Consider the following 9,018-nt stretch of genomic DNA (forward strand, 5'->3'; position numbering starts at 1 on the left):
ATTTGTTTGTTTATTGTATTGCTTGGTTGATACATTAATTTGTAGTTTGAGTCGCTGTACCGTGAGGCGACACTGAAGGAGACCTTCAAGTATACCCATACTTTGAAGGCAAACAAGGAGAGATTTGCTGACGAGCAATTTGCAGCCCATTATGTGAGTTTAAATTAATCCTAAGTTTCAACTTTAATTGGTTTAAAGTCAATCATTTAATTATTATTTTAATCACAACTAATGTGTGTGACACAGGAAGAGTACATGCAGAGGTTGGAGGCCGCGACCTAGCAATCTCAGTCGCCTGGTGGGCTGGCGAAGCTGGCTCTGAGACCTCAATGGTGGATCCCAATAGGATTTGGCGCGAGACCGCCTGTGAATCCCACAAGAATCATCGCTTCGGATTGGGGTCGTTCTTCGCCAATGGCCTCTGCTCCTCCACGTTGGCGGCTTCCTCTGCCTCTGCCTCTGCCACCAGCCCTGTTGATCCCCAGGAAGTTGTCGACCTTAAGGAGGGAGGTGCAGAAGCTAACATAGGAGCTTCACCAATAGGCGGAGCAAACTGAGTAGAGGTATCGAGAAATACTTGCACGCGTTGCCATCAGCTCGGACCTAACGGAGAAGATAGAGCATCTCGATCGGTTGCGACAGCAGATGGAGTAGCACAGCAAGCAGATGCGCGCTGGAGGCATCAGCGATGCTGGTTCCAACGGTGACACTGCTGATGGGGCACCGACGGCAGCACCTCCTCCGCCGCCTCAGCAAGGGTACCACGAGGCCGATAACGACGACGAAGATTACCGGGATCTTTAGGATTTTATGCATTTTTGTTTGTCTACTTTATTGTATTCTACATTTGTGATATTTTATTTCATTTAGACCATTTACTTTTTAATAAAATAATTTTTTGATTTCTGACAACATTAAATTTCTGATAACAATTTCGTTAACAAGAGTCTACTAGTTGTGGCTTAACTGTGCCAAAAAATTAAAAAAATAAAATTAAAATTACCATAGTTTTTTAATATTAGAGTTAGGTCCAATTTGGGTAAACAGCTTAATTAAGCTCCTTTTGAAAAAATAGCTTAAACAATAAATGACTATATTAAAAGTAGTTTATAAATAAGTTATTTTGTATTTGAATTTTTAATTCTAAAAGTGTTTATTTTAAAAGAAATGTGATAAAAAAAATTTATTATGAGAGATGTCATTTTTTTTAAACTTTTCTATAAGCTCCTAAATAACTTTTTAGAAAACTGCAATTTGTTTTGAAAATTGCATCAGACATTAATGCTACTACTTTTCATAAGTCAAAAGCTCAAAACGTTACTTTTGAAGCTTCTCAAACGGGCCCTTAATACTAAAGTAATCCTTGAACTGACAGTCGAGCATCAATGTCGTCCTTGAATTTAAAATTGTCCCAAATTTGTCCATAAACTTAACAATGGTCATCCCTGAGATACTTTTCAATGACGGAATAATGACGTGGTTGGACGAAGGCCACGCTGAAAGTCAAACTGGACTGGAAAAATGTTGTCGTTTCATTTTTTACGCCTAAATAGAACATAAACGACCTATTTTTGGGTATTTTAAGGGGTTTTAACTCTAACATGTTAAAACCCCTCAAAATACCCCAAACGATGTCGTTTTATGTTCTATTTGAATGCCAAAAATGAAACGGCGATGCTTTACCAGTCCAGCATGGTTTCTAGCGTAGCCTCTATACAACTACGTCATAATTTTGTCATCAGAAAATATCTCAGGGACGACTGTTGATAAGTTCAGGGACAAATTTGAACAATTTTAAATTCAGAGATGACATTAAGACTCGACTGCAAATTCAAGGACCACTTTAAGTATTACTCTAATATTAAAAAATAAATAAATTTTTTAAAAATAGATATAAAAATAATTATACAAAAACTAATTTAAAAAATACAAAAAATTGAGAATATAATATTAAATTGATTAAATAAAAATATTAATAAAATAAATAATTAAAATATAAATTTATTACATAATAAAAAATAATATATATATATATATATATATATATATATATATATATATATATATATATAAAGTGTCTCTGTATCTCTGTATAGTTTCACTCTGGATCAAAATGTCTCTCAAATTTAAAAACCCAATCTTAGCAATCGGAGAAACAGAACGCAGTAATCCATCCCTCACATCTCCGAAACCAACACGTAATCAGCTAATTGTTAGAAAATCCCTATTATGCCTTGGATTACATTATACTCAAAGTTTCATGTTATTATCAGAATAGATTAGAAGAAAACTTTGTTGAAGATCGATAGACACTTAAAAAGATCGAGCTAACACTAACGGATGAAATTTGAGAATATCTCCAACATTTTCAACGTTTCTTTTCACTACTTGTTAAGCATTTATTGAGCCTATTCTCTTCATAGCAAATTATGAATAATTCCATTACTAATTAAGAGGGGTCCAGTCAACTTCTGTTAATTTTTATTCGGCGAATCCCAAAACTTATTTCATTCAAAAAACCACATCCCCAATTATCCAAAGTTAAACTTAGTTACTCCCATTACTCTAGTTAACCTAATTTACACCTAATTTCACCGTGCAGCCACATCCACCCACTCCCCCCCCCCCCTTCAGCGTCGTCGAACCCATCATCTTCGGAGTCTTCTTCGATCGTCGGTGTCAACTCTGGTCAGCGCCGCCGGTGAGTCCAACAGCAACCATCCCAATTGCTTCCGGGAATCAGCTCCGCACCGCCACCACCGTTGCTTGTCACCTTTGCCGGTTCGTTGAAGACACATCCACTCCACCAAGGTGATTTCCGACGACGCATAGTGTTGCTCTGCCTCCGTTTACGCCGCGGTGGAAGTCTCCCATCGTCGAAGCACTAGCAAGCGCCGTTGCTGTTTGCCCTGCACAGCCTTTACCAGCGACGCTCCCAGTCTCGCCTCCGAGACGCGTCCCGCAGGGTGTCCCTCCTACGCCGTCGTCGCCGCATTCACAGGTTAGTGGTAATTCATGATTTTGATAAACAAAGATTGTTCTTGGCTTGTCTTGGGTGTATGTCTCAGGGTTTCACTTTCATACAAGATGGTTCTTTTGCTAATTTTAGGTAATTTTAGGAGGATTGATATATGAGTTGAATTTAATTGTTAGCATGAAATTTGTTCATTATGAGCACCCAAAACTTCTGAATCAAGATCATGCTTCAATAATCTACTTGAAAAGAAGAAGATCTGCAAATAGAAAGTGGTTATATTCACGACACCAACTTAAGTTACATAGTAAACATGTTTGTATATACATTTTTTAATTTTCTTCTTTAGGTGAAGGATATACAAATTGATTTGTGCGTGTAATGATATATGGATCTTAAGGACATACAAACCTAGATGTGGATGTCCATCTAAGGATTGATGTATATCAAACAATAAAAATAACTATAATTAGTTTTTTAACTTTTCCATTAAGATGATTGATGAACGGATAATTTATACGCTTTTTGGCATTGTTTTTACATAATTAAGATGATTGATGAACGGATAATTTATACGCTTTTTGGCATTGTTTTTACATAATTTTTAGTATGATTTAGTTAGTTTTTAGTATATTTTTATTAGTTTTTAAATAAAAATAACATTTCTGGACTTTACTATGAGTTTGTGTGTTTTTCTGTGATTTCAGGTATTTTCTGGCTGAAATTGAGGAACTTGAGCAAAAATCATATTCAGAAGTTGAAGAAGGACTGCAGATGCTGTTGGATTCTGACCTTCCTGCACTCAAAGTGGAATTTCTGGAGCTACAGAACTCCAAATGGTGCGCTCTCAATTGCGTTGGAAAGTAGACATCTAGAGCTTTCCAGAAATATATAATAGTCCATACTTTGCCCGAGTTTAGACGACGCAAACTGGCGTTCAACGCCAGTTCCATGCTGCATTCTGGAGTTAAACGCCAGAAACAGGTTACAAATTGGAGTTAAACACCAGAAACAGGTTATAAACTGGCGTTCAACTCCAAGAGAAGCCTCTACACGTGTAAAGCTCAATGCTCAGCCCAAGCACACACCAAGTGGGCTCCGGAAGTGGATTTCTGCATCATTTACTCAATTCTATAAACCTTAGTAACTAGTTTAGCATAAATAGGACTTTTTACTATTGTATTTACATCTTCGAATCAATTTTAGTCTTTGTTACTCCGGTTCCCCTCTGGGGCCGAGACCAATGAACTCCATTATCACTTATGTATTTTCAACGGTAGAGTTTCTACACACCATAGATTAAGGTGTGGAGCTCTGCTGTTCCTCATGAATTAATACAAAGTACTGTTGTTTTTCTATTCAATTCAAGCTTATTCCAATTCTAAGATATTCATTCACACTTCAATATGAATGTGATGATCGTGACATTCATTATCATTCCCAACCTATGAACGCGTGCCTGACAACCACTTCCGTTCTACCTTAGATTGAATGAGTATCTCTGGGATTCCTTAATCAGATTCTTCGTGGTATAAGTTAGAATCCATGGACGGCCATTCTTGAGATCCGAAAAGTCTAAACCTTGTCTGTGGTATTCCGAGTAGGATCTGGAAAGGGATGGTTGCGACGAGCTTCAAACTCGCGAGTGTTGGGCGTAGTGACAGACGCAAAAGGATCAATGGATCCTATTCCAGTATGATCGAGAACCGACAGATGATTAGCCATGCAGTGACAGCGCATTGGACCATTTTCACTGAGAGGAAAGGATGTAGCCATTGACAACGGTGATGCCTAACATACAGCTTGCCATAGAAAGGAGTATGAATGATTGGATGAAGACAATAGAAAAGCAGAGGTTCAGGAGGAACGAACGCATCTCTATACGCTTATCTGAAATTCTCACCAATGAATTACATAAGTATCACTATCTTTACTTTATATTTTATTTATCTTTTAATTATTAAATCTCTATAATCAATTGAATCCGCCTGACTGAGATTTACAAGGTGACCATAGTTTGCTTCAAGTCGACAATCTTCGTGAGATCGACCCTTACTCACGTAAGGTTTATTACTTGGACGACCCAGTGCACTTGCTGGTTAGTTGTGCGAAGTTGTGACAAAGAACTACGATTATGAACGTGCGTATTGAGTTTTTAGCGCCGTTACCAAGGAATGGAACCGTCACGATTTCTGCGCACCAAGTTTTTGGCGCCGTTGCCGGGGATTGTTCAAGTTTGGACAACTGACGGTTCATCTTGTTGCTCAGATTTGGTAATTTTATTTTATTTTTAAAACTTTTTATTTCTTATTTTCGAAAAAAAAAACCAAAAAAATTTACAAAATCATAAAATCAAAAATAATTTGATGTTTCTTGTTTGAGTCTAGTGTCTAATTGTAAGTTTGGTGTCAATTGCATGCTTTTAACTTTTCTTAAATTTTTGAAGAACATATGCATTGAGTTTCTTTCTTGTTCTTCATGGTCTTCAAGTTGTTCTTGACAAGTCTTCTTGTTTGATCTTCATATTTTCTTGTTTTGTGTCTTTTCTTGTTTTTCACATGCATTTTCAATTTCTTAGTGTCTGAATATTAAAAATTTCTAAGTTTGGTGTCTTGCATGTTTTCTTTTATTGAAAATTTTTCAAAAATACATACTTGATGTTCATCATGATCTTCAAAGTGTTCTTGGTGTTCATCTTTGCATTCAAAGTGTTCTTGCATGTTTCCTTTGTTTAGATCCAAAATTTTTATATCTTGAGTCTTTTTGATGTTTTTCTCTTTCTTTATTAAAATTCAAAAATAAAAAAATATCTTTCCCTTTTTCACTCATAAATTTTCGAAAATTTGAGTTGACTTTTTCAAAACTTTTTAAAATTTAGTTGTTTCTTATGAGTCAAATCAAATTTTCAATTTAAAAATTCTATCTTTTTCAAATCTTTTTTAAAAATCAAATCTTTTTCAATTTTTCCTTCATATTTTCGAAAACTTTATGATTGATTTTCAAATTTTTTTTCTTATTTGGTTCTAAACTTTCAAAATCTTTACTAACAATTAATGTGATTGATTCAAAATTTTTAAGTTTGTTACTTGCCTAATAAGAAAGGTTCAATCTTTAAACTCTAGAATCATATCTTTTTAGTTTCTTGTTAGTTAAGTAATCAACTTTGATTTCAAAATTCAAATCTTTTCAAATTTCTTTTTCAAATCTTTTTTCAAATTAAGTTTCAATCATATCTTTTTCAAAATCAATTTCAAAATCTTTTCTAACTTCTTATCTTTTTAAAAATTGATTTTCAAATCTTTTTCAAACTAATCCTATCTTTTTGTTTGATTCTTATCTTTTTTTCAAAACTACCTAACTAATTATATCTCTAATTTTCGAATATCACCTTCATCTTTTTCAAAATTTCTTTTTAAATTAACTAATTGTTTTAAATTTAATTTAATTTGGTTTAATTTTTCCTTTCTTAATTTTCGAATTTTTTATTTTAATTCTAAATTAAAAACAAAAATACTTTTATTTTATTTTATCTAATTTTCGAAAATTCTTCTCCCTCACCTCCTTCTATTTATTTATTTATTTACTAATACCCCTCTTTCACCCAAGAATTCGAACCTACTTCTCACCCTTGTGTTTGGATTCTCCTTCTTCTATTCATATCTTCTTCTACTCACATAAAGGAATCTCTATACTGTGACATAGAGGATTTCATATTTTCTGTTCTCTTCTTTTTCATATGAGCAGGAACAAGGATAAGGACATTCTTGTTGAAGCTGATCCCGAACCTGAAAGAACTCTTAAGAGGAAGCTAAGGGAAGTTAAAGCACAACTCTTTGGAGAAAATCTGACAGAAATTTTAAAAAAAAAAGGAGACATGGCCGAAAATAATAACAATGCAAGGAAGATGCTTGGTGACTTTACTACACCTAATTCCAATTTACATGGAAGAAGCATCTCAATCCCTGCCATTGGAGCAAACAATTTTGAGCTGAAACCTCAACTAGTTTCTCTGATGCAACAGAATTGCAAGTTTTATGGACTTCCATCCGAAGATCCCTTTCAGTTCTTAATTGAATTCTTGCAGATCTGTGATACTGTTAAGACCAATGGGGTTGATCCCGAGGTCTACAGGCTCATGCTTTTCCCGTTTGCTGTAAGAGACAGAGCTAGAATATGGTTGGACTCTCAACCTAAAGATAGCCTGAACTCTTAGGATAAGTTGGTCACGACTTTCTTAGCCAAGTTCTTTCCTCCTCAAAAGCTTAGCAAGCTTAGAGTGGATGTTCAGACCTTCAAACAAAAGGAAGGTGAATCCCTCTATGAAGCTTGCGAGAGATACAAGGAACTGACCAAAAAGTGTCCTTCTGACATGCTTTCAGAATGGACCATCCTGGATATATCCTATGATGGTCTGTCTGAATTATCAAAGATGTCATTGGACCATTCTGCAGGTGGATCCATTCACCTAAAGAAAACGCCTGCAGAAGCTCAAGAACTCATTGACATGGTTGCAAATAACCAGTTCATGTACACTTCTGAAAGGAATTCTGTGAGTAATGGGACACCTCAGAGGAAGGGAGTTCTTGAAATTGATACTCTGAATGCCATATTGGCTCAGAACAAAATATTGACTCAGCAAGTCAATATGATCTCTCAGAGTCTGAATGGATTGAAGGAATCATCCAACAGTACTAAAGAGGCATCTTCTGAAGAAGAAGCTTATGATCCTGAGAACCCTGCAATAGCAGAGGTGAATTACATGGGTGAACCCTATGGAAACACCTATAATCTCTCATGGAGAAATCATCTAAATTTCTCATGGAAGGATCAACAAAAGCCTCAACAAGGCTTTAATAATGGTGGAAGAAACAGGTTTAGCAATAGCAAGCCTTTTCCATCATCCACTCAGCAACAGACAGAGAATTCTGAGCAGAATCCATCTAGCTTAGCAAATATAGTCTCTGATCTATCTAAGGCCACTGTAAGTTTCATGAATGAAACAAGGTCCTCCATTAGAAATTTGGAGGCACAAGTAGGCCAACTGAGTAAAAGAGTCACTAAAACTCCTCCTAGTACTCTCCCAAGCAATACAGAAGAAAATCCAAAGAGAGAGTGCAAGGCCATTGATTTAACCATCATGGCCGAACCTACAAGGGAGGAGGAGGACGTGAATCCTAGTGAGGAAGACCTCCTGGGACGTCCAGTGACCAATAAGGAGTTTCCCTTCGAGGAACCAAAGGAATCTGAGGCTCAATTAGAGACCATAGAGATTCCATTGAACCTCCTTCTGCCCTTCATGAGCTCTAATGAGTATTTGTCCTCTGAAGAGGATGAAAAAATTACTGAAGAGCAAGTTGCTAAGTACCTTGGTGCAATCATGAAGCTAAATGTCAAATTATTTGGTAATGAGACTTGGGAAGATGAACCTCCCTTGCTCACCAATGAACTGAATGCATTGGATAGGCAGAAATTACCTCAAAAGAAATAGGATCCTGGTAAATTCTTAATACCATGTACCATAGGCACCATGACCTTTGAGAAGGCTCCGTGTGACCTGGGGTCAGGAATAAACTTAATGCCACTCTCTATAATGGAGAAACTTGGGATCTTTGAGGTGCAAGCTGCCAGAATCTCATTGGAGATGGCAGACAACTCAAGAAAACAGGCTTATGGACAAGTAGAGGACGTGTTAGTAAAGGTTGAAGGCCTTTACATCCCTGCTGATTTCATAATCCTAGACACTGGGAAGGATGAGGATGAATCCATCATCCTTGGAAGACCCTTCCTAGCCACAGCAAGAGCTGTGATTGATGTGGACAGAGGAGAATTGGTCCTCCAACTGAATGAGGACAACCTTGTGTTTAAGAATTAAGGATCTCCTTTTGCAACCATGCAGAGGAAGCATGAAAAGCTTCTCTCACTGCAGAGTCAACCAAAGCCCCCACAGTCAAACTCTAAGTTTGGTGTTGGGAGGTTCCAACCTTGCTCTGATTATCTGTGAGGCTCCATGAGAGCTCACTGTCAAGCTATTGACATTAAAGAAG

The 9,018-nt window shown here is 36.5% G+C and overlaps 1 long non-coding RNA gene and 1 other non-coding gene across 2 annotated transcripts; one reads left to right on the forward strand and one right to left on the reverse strand.

The window, feature by feature from the left end:
* The first annotated feature begins 2,157 nt into the window (after window positions 1-2,157).
* Window positions 2,158-4,337, forward strand: LOC140181589 (uncharacterized). Its single transcript, XR_011876466.1, has 2 exons — window positions 2,158-3,001; window positions 3,682-4,337. It is a non-coding gene; the product is annotated as an uncharacterized lncRNA (long non-coding RNA).
* Window positions 4,338-7,241: 2,904 nt separating this feature from the next.
* Window positions 7,242-7,349, reverse strand: LOC112773454 (small nucleolar RNA R71). The gene has a single exon (XR_003188003.1). It is a non-coding gene; the product is annotated as a small nucleolar RNA R71 (small nucleolar RNA).
* Between the last annotated feature and the right edge of the window lie 1,669 nt (window positions 7,350-9,018).

The sequence above is a fragment of the Arachis hypogaea genome, chromosome 18 (assembly GCF_003086295.3).
Source record: "Arachis hypogaea cultivar Tifrunner chromosome 18, arahy.Tifrunner.gnm2.J5K5, whole genome shotgun sequence".
Lineage (NCBI taxonomy): Eukaryota > Viridiplantae > Streptophyta > Magnoliopsida > Fabales > Fabaceae > Arachis > Arachis hypogaea.